Source organism: Nicotiana tabacum, chromosome 14, assembly GCF_000715075.1.
Source record: "Nicotiana tabacum cultivar K326 chromosome 14, ASM71507v2, whole genome shotgun sequence".
Lineage (NCBI taxonomy): Eukaryota > Viridiplantae > Streptophyta > Magnoliopsida > Solanales > Solanaceae > Nicotiana > Nicotiana tabacum.
In genome coordinates, this window is record NC_134093.1 from 30,553,230 (window position 1) to 30,566,214 (window position 12,985).

A 12,985-nucleotide genomic window follows, 5' to 3' on the forward strand; every position below is an offset into this window, starting at 1 on the left:
TCCTCGAACGGAGTAAAAAAAGTACCTGAGCTGGAGAAAAGGTGTGGATATTTACTCCGCATGTCCGACTCGGACTCCCAGGTAGATGCCTCTACCGGCTGACCTCTCCATTGCACCCGAATTGAAGGATAACTCTTAGACCTCAACTGTCGGACCTGCCAGGCTAGAATAGTCAACCCCGTGGTCAAACTTGGAAATCTTTAGCCTTTAAATTACTAGTTTCCGTTAAATGGTCATAACTTGAGTTAGGGACCTCCAAATTAAATTGCGAGCATACGCCTAAGTCCCAAATCACGATATGAAGCTACCAGAATGGTCAAAATACTGATCCAGGTCTGTTTGCTCAAAATATTGACCAAAGTCAACTCAGTTGAGTTTTAAGACTCTATTTCATATTTTAATCTATTTTTCACATGAAAACTTTCCGAAAAATTATACAAACTGCACACGCAAGTCGAGGAATGTTAAATTGTTCTTTTCGAGGTCTTAGAACAAAGAATTACTTATTAAATTTAAAGATGATATTTTGGGTCATCACATTCTCCACCTCTAAAACAAACGTTCGTCCTCGAACGGAGTAAAAAAAGTACCTGAGCTGGAGAAAAGGTGTGGATATTTACTCCGCATGTCCGACTCGGACTCCCAGGTAGATGCCTCTACCGGCTGACCTCTCCATTGCACCCGAATTGAAGGATAACTCTTAGACCTCAACTGTCAGACCTGCCGGGCTAGAAGAGCCACCGGTTCCTCCTCGTAAGTCAAATCTTTGTCCAATTGGACTAAGCTGAAATCTAACACATGGGACGGATCACCATGATATTTCCGGAGCATAGACACATGGAACACCGTATGAACCGCTGATAAACTAGGTGGTAATGCAAGCCTGTAGGCTACTTCACCCACCCTTTCAAGAATTTCAAAGGATCCGATATACCTAGGGCTCAACTTGCCCTTCTTTCCGAACCTCATTACACCTTTCATTGGTGAAACCCGGAGAAATATTATTTCTCCAACCATGAATGCAATATCACGAACTTTACGGTCGGCATAACTCTTTTGCCTAGACTGAGATGTGCGAAGTCGATCCTGAATAATCTTAACCTTATCCAAGGCATCCTGTACCAAATTGGTACCCAATAACCGAGCCTCTCCCAGTTCAAACCAACCAACTGGCGATCGGCATCGCCTTCCATATAATGCCTTATATGGAGCCATCTGAATGCTCGACTGGTAGCTATTATTATAAGCAAACTCCGCAAGTGGCAAGAAATGATCCCATGAACCTCCAAAGTCTATAACACAAGCGCGGAGCATATCTTCCAATATTTGAATAGTGTGCTCTGACTGTCCGTCTGTCTATGGATGAAATGCTGTACTTAACTCCACCCGCGTGCCTAACTCACGTTGTACAGCCCTCCAGAAATGTGAGGTAAACTGCGTACCTCGATCTGAAATAATAGACACGGGCACCCTGTGAAGGCGGACAATCTCACGAATGTAAATTTCAGCTAACCTCTCTGAAGAATAGGTAACTGCCACTGGAATGAAATGTGATGACTTGGTTAACCTGTCCACAATGACCCAAACTGCGTCAAATTTTCTCTGAGTCCGTGGGAGCCCAACAACAAAATCCATAGTGATACGCTCCCACTTCCACTCAGGAATTTCTAACTTCTGAAGCAAACCACCAGGTCTCTGATGCTCGTACTTAACTTGCTGACAATTCAGACACCGAGCTACATATGCAACTATATCCTTTTTCATTCTCCTCCACCAATAATGTTGCCGCAAATCTTGATACATTTTGGCGGTACCTGGATGAATAGAATACCTGGAACTGCGTGCTTCTTCAAGAATTAATTCACGAAGCCCATCCACATTAGGCACACAAATACGACCCTGCATTCGTAGAACCCCATCTTCCCCCACATCAACCTGTTTGGCATCACCGTGCCGCACCGTACTACTTCTCTCTGATCATCATACCGCCTATCTGATCCTTAAGGACAAATAAGTGAGGATCATCATACTGCCTCTCTCTAATGCGCTCATATAAAGAAGACCGAGCGACTGTGCAAGCTAGAACCCGACTGGGTTCTGAAATATCTAATCTCACGAACTGATTAGCCAAAGTCTGAACATCTGTAGCTAATGGCCTCTCACCAACCGGAATATACGCAAAACTGCCCATACTCACAGCCTTTCTACTCAAAGCATCGGCCACCACATTGGCCTTTCCAAGGTGTTACAAAATTGTGATATCATAGTCTTTCAACAACTCCATCCATCTTCTCTGCCTCAAATTAAGATCATTTTGTTTGAACAGATAATGAAGGCTACGATGATCAGTAAATACCTCACACGAGACACCGTAGAGGTAATTCCTCCAAAAATTTAGCGCATGAATAATGGCTGCCAATTCTAAGTCATGAACAAGATAATTCTTCTCGTGAACCTTCAACTGCCGCGATGCATATGCAATTACCTTGCCATCTTGCATTAATACTGCACCAAGCCCAATGTGAGATATGTCACAATATACCATATACCATCCTGAACATGTGGGTAATACCAATACTGGCGCCGTACTCAAAGCGGTCTTGAGCTTCTGAAAGCTCATCTCACACTCGTCTGACCATCTGAATGGGACACCTTTCTGGGTCAATCTGGTCAATGGGCTTGCTATAGATGAAAACCTTTCCACAAACCGACGATAATAACCTGCTAAACCCAGGAAACTCCGGATCTCTGTAACTTGAAGTAGGTCTAGGCCAATTCTGAACATATTCAATCTTCTTAGGATCCACCTTTATGCCTTTTGCTGATACAACATGCCCCAAAAAGGCAACTGAGTCTAACCAAAACTCACATTTTGAAAATTTGGCATATAACTGATTATTCTACAAGGTGTGAAGCACACTTCGAAGATGCTACTCATGTTCTTCTCGACTGCTGGAGTAAATCAATATATCATCAATGAATACAACCACAAAAGAATCCATATAAGGCTTGAACACCCGATTCATCAAATCCATAAATGTTGTTGGGACATTTGTCAACCCAAACGACATCAATAGGAATTCGTAATGCCCATACCGAGTCTGAAAAGCTATTTTAGGGACATCAGATGCCCTAATCTTCAACTGATGGTAACCAGACCTCAAATCGATCTTTGAAAATACCTTGGCACCCTGAAGCTGATCAAATAAGTCATCAATTCTTGGCAGCGGATACTTGTTTTTGATAGTGGCCTTGTTCAACTGTCGATAGTCTATACACATCCGCATAGAGCCATCTTTCTTCTTTACAAATAATACTGGTGCACCCTAGGGCGAGACACTAGGTCTAATGAATCCCTGATCAAGCAAGTCTTGTAACTGCTCTTTCAATTCTTTCAACTCTGGAGGGGCCATATGATATGGTGGAATAGAAATGGGCTGAGTGCCCGGAGCCAAATCAATACAGAACTCAATATCTTTGTCGGGTGTCATCCCCGGCAGATCTGCAAGGAAATACTTCTGAAAAATCACGAACAACTGGTACTGAGTCCATAGAATGGACATCCGCACTGGGATCATGAATATAAGCCAAATAGGCTAGACAGCCTTTCTCGATCATACGCCGAGCTTTCATATAAGAAATAACCATGCTGGCAGAATGGCCAGGATTTTCTTTCCACTCTAACCGAGGTTACCTCGGCATAGCTAGGGTCACTATCTTGGCATGAGAATCCAATATAGCATGATAAGGATATAGCCAATCCATACCCAAGATGACATCAAAATCTATCATATCAAGAAGTAGAAGATCCACACTAGTCTCAAGATTACCAATAGTAACCACACACGAATGATAGACATGATCTACTATAACAGAGTCTCCCACCGGTGTAGATACATACAAAAGCACTTAGAGAATCACAAGGCATGACCAAATATGAAGCAAAATAGGAGGACACATAGGAATAAGTAGATCCTGGATCAAATAGTACTGAAGCATCTCTATGGAAAACTGGAATAATACCTGTGATCATAGCATCAGATGACTCAGCCTCAGGCCTAACTAGAAAAGCATAAAATCGGGGCTGGGCCCCACCACTCTGAACTGCGTCTCTGGGACGGCCTCTAACTGGCTGGCCTCCACCTCTAACGGTCTGACCTCCACCTCTAATGGCCTGACCTCCACCTCTAATGGCCTGACCTCCCCCTCTAGATGCCTGACCCCTACTTCTAGCTGGCTGAGCAGGCAGTGAAGCAACCGGTGCCAGTATGATGGCACGAGAATCTTGCCGAGATCTGTTACTCGTCAATCTAGGGCAATACCTTCTGATGTGACCAATGTTTCCACACTCATAACACCCATCCTGATGTCGTGGCTGCTGAAGCTGACCCAAATGGGTCGGATAACCACTGTAGTAACTCTGGAGTGGTGGTGCTCTGATAGGAGCTGAATGTGCACTAAATACTGGCTGCCCAGAGTAAGGCATAATAGGACCGTGACTCCCTGAAGCACCGGGAGATACATGAAGTGCTGAATGAAACGGTCTGGGAGGATAACCCCTACCAAAATTACCTCTGCCTCCAGACGAGGCACCACTGAAACCACTGAACTGATGAGGCCTCTTATCGGACTTCTACCTTTTGTCATGTGCAAGAACCATCTCAATCCTTCTTGCGACATTAGCAGCCGCCTGAAAAGAAATCTCACTTCCGGTCTCCTTTGCCATCTGAAGTCTGATAGGGTGAGTGAGTGAGGGGAAATTGAGGTTGGATTTTGATAAATTTGGTATGGTTAGACTCGTGAGTGAATGGACTTTCGGGTTTTGAGACTTTCGTCGGGTTTTGAGATGTGGGCCCGGGGGGCCGGGTTGAGCCGATTTCGGATTTTGGACTTATTTTAGTAGTTTTCTTGTGGAATTGATCCTTTTAGCCAATATTGATTATCTCGTATTATTCGTGGCTAGATTCGGGGCATTTGGAGGCCGATTCGGCAAGCAAAGGCATTTCAGAGTAGGATTTCTGCACGGTTGAGGTAAGTAACAGTCTTAAATCTGATTTTGAGGGTATGAAACCCCGAGAATTGGTATGATGTGAATATTTGGAGGTGACGCACATGCTAGTGACGGGCGTGTGAGCATGCACCGTAAGGGATTGTGACTTGGTCCGTCCCGTGAGACTGTAAAGTCGAATAGCCATTGTTATTACTTGTTTTTCCTTGTCTTTGAGCAATTGACTGACTTTCATGTTAGAAACCATGCTTAGGCCATATGATATCACTGTTGGGACCCGCAGCGATCGTATACTTGTTGAATTGACTGCTAATTGATGTCTTGTACCCATTCACAGTCTTACTTATGTGTTATATATCTGTTCCCTCTCATTTCTTGTTGATACTTATTGTATTCTCTGTTTGGGCAAAATATTATAATATTCTGTGAGCCCGAGGGACTGGAGAGGTTAGTGACTGAGATGAGGCATGAGTGTCGAGTTGTGAGCTGTGAGGTATATGGATATGGTTGCACGCCGCAACAAGCCTTTTATATATATATATATATATATATATATATATATATATATATATATATATTTTATTGGATCGGGTTGCACGCCACAATAATATTGGATCGGGTTGCACGTCGCAATAATATTGGATCGAGTTGCACATCGCGACAATATTGGATCGGGCTGCGCGCCGCAGCAATATAGCGCTTGGGTTGAAGGAGTCTCTCCGAGTCTGTACACCCCCCAGTAAGTGCAGGTGCTTATTGAGAGTGTGTATTGAGGGCTGCGAGCCGAGAGTATAAGCTGTTGAGATGAGCTGAGTGACTGCTACCTTGAGAGGTTGTACTTGCCTTTATTTATTGTTGCACTTAGTTGTTATATGTTGTTGTTGTGAAATTTCTGGAAGATTCATATCTGTTTTACTTTAGCTCGAACTGATTTGACTTACACCACCGAATTTGAAAGCAAGTTCACTCTTTACTGAAACTTTTGAAATGATCTGTATTTTTATTGTTCGTCATTGCTTCTCAGTTCCTTATTTAATTCTGTTACTTGCTTAGTTAGTTGTACTCATGCTACACCTTGCACTTCATATACAGATCCAGGTGTGTACGCTTCTGGTGGTCGTTGAGTTCGTGGACTGATTATCGGAGACTTAGGAGGTAGTTGTCGGCGTCCGCAGTCCTTGTTTCTCCTTTCTTATTATCTTTTCTCTCTTGTATTGGCATTTGGCACAGACTGTAATAGACTTTGTTTTCTAGATTGATTGTTATATGCTCATGACTTAGTGACACCCCGATGTCGGGCTATTATTCCGCACTTGTATTTTGGATTTTTACCCCGTTATTATGTAAACCTTCAGTTAGTTTAATTACTTTACACTTCTGTTATATATTAAAAGCATATTGAGAATGTCGGCTTGCCTAGTTCCACGATAGGTGCCATCACGATTGGTTAGGTATTTAGGTCTTGACAAAAGTAGAAAACAATGTTGCTAAAGAAATGTCAATTGTTTTAACATATTCAAACTTTATTTGTTCTTCTTCATAGATTCAATAACAACAATAAACTCAGTGTGATTAATATTTCATAAGTGGAGTCTGAAAAGGATAGTGTATATGCAATCTTACCTCTGTCTTGTGAAGGTAGAGAGACTTTTTCTTAGATTCAGACACTATTTAATTATTTTGACCTCGACAAAAAAGTCATCATATGACGATCCACTTTAATCATTTACGGAAACTTCTACCTTATTCTTTCTTGTATAAATATTCATTCAAAGCTTTATTTTAACAATATTGATATTATTTTAGAGAATAATATACTATATGTAACTCGATATACACGTGCAATGCACATGTCCAGGAACTAGTCTTATTAAATGCGTGTCAACTCTTCATTGACATTAAGGCGTTAGCATTTTTCTATAGCAATGGAAAGAAAACGATTGACAATAAATAGATGGAATATTTTCCACTTCCTTTCCGTCAATTCTTAGTGGTCTTTTGGAGATAAGAATTGTGAAATTTTAGAAAAAAGTGGAAAAACAATAATTGAAAATGGTATTTGAAAAATAGAGTTGTGTTTGGACATGAATACAACTTGGAGTTGTTTATAAATTTTTGTGAGTGATTTGAAGTAAAAATTTTGAAAAATAACTTTTTAAAATTTTTAAAATTTTTAAAAAATTTCAAAATTTAAATTCAAGCGAAATTTGAAATTTCCACCGCCAAACACCACTTCTGAAAAAAAGAAAAAAAATCGAGAAAAAGTGAAACTTTTTTTAATGGCCAAACGGGCCCCCTAATAGATTATAAAAAAGCAGTTGGTTCCCATTAGAAACAGACCACACAAGAAAAAGAAAAGTAAGGCAAAAACTTGACATACCATTTTGCCATTTCATATACAAGTCTCCAAATAATCTCCAAAAAAAAAAAAAAAAAAAAATGGTTGAACCGTTACTAAGCTTGCCAATAATGGAAAGGTGCATTATACAGGGAGATGAATTTGGAAATTGGACTCAGTTGTTGCAAGCCATCCTTGTCTCTTTCGCATGGTTTTTCGATGCTCAACAAACTTTCATTAGTGCTTTCACTGATGCACAGCCATCTTGGCATTGCACATCTTCTTCTTCTTCTTCGTCAGACTGCAACTCTTTCAACAATAATTTATGTAATCTTCCAAAGGGTTCATGGGCATGGGATTTACCACCTCATACTTCAGTTATTTCAGAGTGGTCTTTACAGTGTGATGGTTCAATTATTACTGGTCTTCCTGCTTCTTCCTTCTTCATGGGATGTCTTACTGGTAAATATCATGGATCCATAATTTAAATTTAATAGGTTCATTGTTTTGAATTTACCACTTTCACTTTATATCGAATATGGGACGGGTAAAAAATGTATAATGAAAATTCGGATAAATTATCCGACCCGATCCATATTTAATATGGATAAAAACGGGTTAACTACCTATACTATTCATGGTTTCATGAATATGATAACTTTTGGGAGAATTCCTAGACTCCCAAACTTGAGGAACCACCAATTTAAGGTTTTACAAATGTAAAAGTTAAACCCATTAGTTATCCATTTTCTAAATGGATAATACATCTCATTTAAAAGCTTAGACAATAATATTTATTTTTTTAATTATGTCTCCCACACGTGCGAACCAGATTCTTTATCATGGGTCAAACATGTGAAAATTCTCTTTAATAATAGGTGGTAGTGAGCTCAAAACTAAGGCGTTGTCTGCTCTCATGTTGACATTATGTGATGTTCATCTCATCTAAAAGCTTAATTATGTCTTCAACATGACACACACTTTTTATTTCAGTCTGTTCCAAAAAATATTACTCTATTTTTTTATACTTCAATATAGTTCAACTTTAAACTTATCATTTACCACAATTTACCCTTAATGACATGATTTTATAGCCATAAAAATATCATAGGATAATTAAGACAACAAGTTCCGAAAATCATTCTTTCGTTCTTAAATTTCGATTTAAGTCACACACCTTCACATAAAACAAAACGAATGGAGTAATATTTATACTACTTATCAAGATTTTCTGCATATATATCTATAGTGCATGCTAAATATGCATGATGGATTCAATTGAATTAACTCCTAACCAAGGGTGGATGTAGCCTTTCGATTACGGTTCAATTGAACCTGCAACTTTTGATATGGAGTATGGATTTATATGTAAAAACCAACTAAAATCTCAACAAGTATTAGGTTTGAACCCATGATTTTAATGGTACAATAAGTTCAATGTTACAAAAATTTAAAAGCTGAACTCATTAAATTAAAATTATGGATCTGTCACTGTTGCTGACACTCTAGTTGTGTATCTGCTTACAGGAGGTTTCCTTCTCTCCACCTTAGCTGACTCTTCACTTGGCAGGAAAAACATGTTGGTTATTTCATGTCTACTCATGTCTATTAGTGGAGCAATTACTCTTTTCTACCAACATATGGATGTATTCATTCTTGAGGTTTCTTTCTGGATGTGGAAGAGCTACAATTGGCACTAGTTCTCTTGTCTTGTCCACAGAGCTTGTCACAAATCAATGGCAAAGTCAAGTTGGGATCCTTGGCTACTTTTCTTTTACTATGGGGTTTCTTACTTTACCAGCCATTGCATTTATAACCAGAGGATCTTCCTGGAGACTTATTTACCTCTGGACTTGTCTCCCTGCAGTTTTCTACTCGTTCTTAGTCCATTTCTTTGTTCGTGAATCCCCTCGTTGGCTTTATGTCATAGGACAAAAAGAGGCAATCTCTATTCAGCTATCAAGATGTTATTGGAAAAGAATTGGGCATTTCGTCGATTAGTTATGGTAATGTGTGTTGGTTTTGGCTTTGGTATGGTGTATTATGGTATGCCATTAGCTGTTGAGAATTTAGCTTTTAATAATCTCTACTTAAGCAACACATTGAACGCATTATCTGAATTGCCAGCTTCTTTAGCGACATTTTTCCTAATTGGGAAATTGAGTAGGAAAGGATCACTTTTAGGATTTGCTATGCTAAGTGGAATATGTAGCATAGGGTGTTGTATTGTTGAAGGTGACAAGTATTTCAAGTTGTTGCAAATGGGACTTGAATTGATTTCATATTTCAGTGCTTGTACAGCAGTTGATGTACTCTTGATCTATGCGTTGGAACTATTTCCTACATGTGTGAGGAACTCAGCAGTGGCAATGGTGAGGCAGACTTTGGTTTTTGGTGGAGCTTTAAGTCCAATTGTTGTTGCAATTGGTAGGAACAATAATGTCAAGTGGTTTTCTTATGGGGTGTTTGGATTGAGCATAATAACATGTGGTCTTTTTGTTGTGTGGTTGCCAGAAACCAAAGGCACAACACTTTGTGATACCATGGAGGAAGGGGAAAGCAAGGAAGTAACATTATTGTTTGCTAATTAGGGTGTGTTTGGTACGAAGGAAAACGTTTTCATTCAATAGAAAATGAGTGGTTTTATCACTTATTTTTTCTTGTTTTGGTTGGTGAATGAAAAAAAAAATTCGGAAAATATTTTCTATTGTTTAGCTAGAGAGTGAAAAATATTTTTTAGGATAATAATTTTTTATGCTACTCTCCTCACTCCCCTTTCCTGAAGTCCCCATGTTTCGTGTGCTCTCCCTCCTCCCCCCCCTCCAAATACCCAATATTTCAGGACTCTATTTTCTTTAAAAATTTAATTATTCTTCTAAAAATTCACACAAATCTAAAGGACCTAATGTGTTGCTTTAGTTTTTTACGCAAATAAATATTAAATTTTGTGCTCAATAACTAAAAAGAAAATACTCTTTTTTGGTTGAAAAAAAATACTCTTTCTACAACATGAAAATAAAGTACTCGTTTTATTGAAACAAAAGAAAATACTTTTTCTACATCATGAAAATCTACATCAACAACAACAACAACAACAAAGACTCAGTATAATCCCACGTGTGGGGTTTGGGGAGAGTAGTGTATACGCAGACCTTACCCCAACCCCGAAGGGTAGAGAGGTTGTTTCCGAAAGACCCTCGGCACAAGGAGATGAAAAAGAGGCAATGGAACAATAACAACACATACGTCAAGAAGACAGTGCCAGCAACCTAAGAATCAAAAAAATAAATGGAAAAAGCAATATCAATAATCAGAATAATGGAAAGGTACTAGGCAATCGGAGCAGAAAACAATACAAACACAACAAGTACCACTAACAATCTAAAGCAAGACACTACAAACTAGCCTAACACCCTCATCAGGGAAGAAAAACGCTCAACTACCTACTAACCTACAACTCTAATGCTCGCCCTCCAAGCCTTCCTATCTAAGGTCATGTCCTCGGTGTGCTGGAGTCGCGCCATGTCCTTCCTGATCACCTCCCCTAATATTTCTTAGGCCGCCATCTACCTCTTCTCACACCTGACAAAGCCAACCACTCACACCTCCTAACAAGGGCATCAAGGCTTCTCCTCTGCACGTGCCCGAACCATCTAAGCATCGCTTCCCGTATTTTATCATCTATGGGCGCTACCCCCACCTTAGCCCGAATATCCGCATTCCTAATCTTATCCAACCTAGTATGCCCGCACATCCACCTCAACATCCTCATTTCTGCTACTTTCATCTTCTGGATATGAGAATTCTTGACTGGCCAACATTCTTCCCCATACAACATAGCCGGTCTAACCACCGCTCTATAAAACTTTCCTTTAAGTTTTGGTGGCACTTTTTTATCACACAAGACGCCAGATGCTAACCTCAATTTCATCCATCCCGCCTCTATACGGTGTGTGATATCCTCATCAATCTCTCTATTCCCCTGGATACCTGACCAAGATACTTAAAACTCTCTTTCTTTGGGATGACATGTGAATCAAGCCTCACGTCACTCCCCGCTTCCCCGTCACGTCACTGAACTTGCACTCCAAGTATTCTGTCTTAGTCCTGCTCAACTTGAAACCCTTAGATTCTAGGGTCTGTCTCCAAACCTCCAGCCTCTCGCTGACATCGCCTTGCATCTCATCACTCAGGGCTATATCATCAGCAAATAACATACACCATGGCATCTCTCCCTGAATATGATGCGTCAAAGCGTCCATCACCAAGGAAAATAGGAAAGGACTGAGCGTTGATCCTTGGTGCAACCCCATAACCACCGAAAAATGCTCCGAGTCACCTCCCACTGTCATAACCCGAGTCTTACCTCCATCATACATGTCCTTAATCACCCTAATGTATGCTACCGGAACACCTTTAGCCTCTAAACACCTCCAAAGAACCTCTCTCGTGACCTTGTCGTACGCTTTCAAAGAAAATACTCATTTTGTTGAAATGAAAAATATTTTTTTCTATATCATGAAAAGAAAATACATTTTTTGTTGAAATGAAAGAAAATACTTTTTACTACATCATTTCATTGAAAAGAAAGAAAATAATTTTTCTACATCATAAAACGAAAAAACTTTTTTTGTTAAAAAAAAAAAAATTATCCTAAAAAAATACTCATTTGTTGAAATAAAAAAATAAGTATTCTATCTATAATATGAAAATAAAATATTATTAATAATATTTCTATTTAGGGTGGGGGTAGGAGTGGGGCGAGGGTGGGGGTTAGTGGGGATGGAGAATAGATTGAGGAAAGTTGAAAAAATATTTTGGAAAATATTTTCCCTTCTCTTGATAGGGAAAATATTTTGCTCCAATTGGAGGAAAATGAATTCATGAAAAAAATATTTTTCAAAACATTTAAGCGAACCAAACATGAGAAAATTAAAAAATAATTTTCTTCATACCAAACACACCCTTAGTGTACTAGAGAACAATTTTTTCTTGATTAAACAAAGTTTAGAAACCCATCTTGATTCTTTTCCTTATAGGGAAATTTAGTAGGAAGGGTTCCCTCCCAGGAAGATTTGTTGAGCTAAGTGGACTTTATAGTGGCAAAGCCAGAAAATTCAATAAGGGTGTTCAAACTTGCTAGTGGGTTTTCAAAGTCTATTTTTTTAGCAATAACAAGTTAATAATTTTTCGGCGAAAGATGTTCAATTGGCAGTTTCGCCTTTGGACTTTATAGCATAGATTGTGTTATAGTTGAGGGAGGAAAATTCGAAGGATTGCAAATAGGGGTTGAATTGATTTCATATTTCGTCGCGTGACAGCGTATAGCATTCTATTGGTCTACAAGCTGAAACCTTTCCCGACGTGTGAGGAATTCGGCTGTGGCCATGGTGAGACAAGTGACTGTTCTCAGAGGAGCCTTCAGTTCAATGCTCATTGCAGTTGGTAGGAACAAGTAGTTTTCTTTTGTTGTGTTTTGGTTTAAATTTAAGATTAGCAACATGTGGTTGTTTTGTTTTATGTTTTCCAGAAACAAATTGCAGAACACATAATGATACAGTGGATGAAGAGGAGAACAAGGATAGAAACAATTGTCTGTTAACCAAATCAAGGAGCATCATTTAATCTACTGATCACTG

The 12,985-nt window shown here is 39.3% G+C and overlaps 1 pseudogene; it reads left to right on the forward strand.

The window, feature by feature from the left end:
* The first annotated feature begins 7,359 nt into the window (after window positions 1-7,359).
* Window positions 7,360-10,104, forward strand: LOC107828676 (organic cation/carnitine transporter 3-like; annotated as a pseudogene).
* Window positions 10,105-12,985: the final 2,881 nt, after the last annotated feature.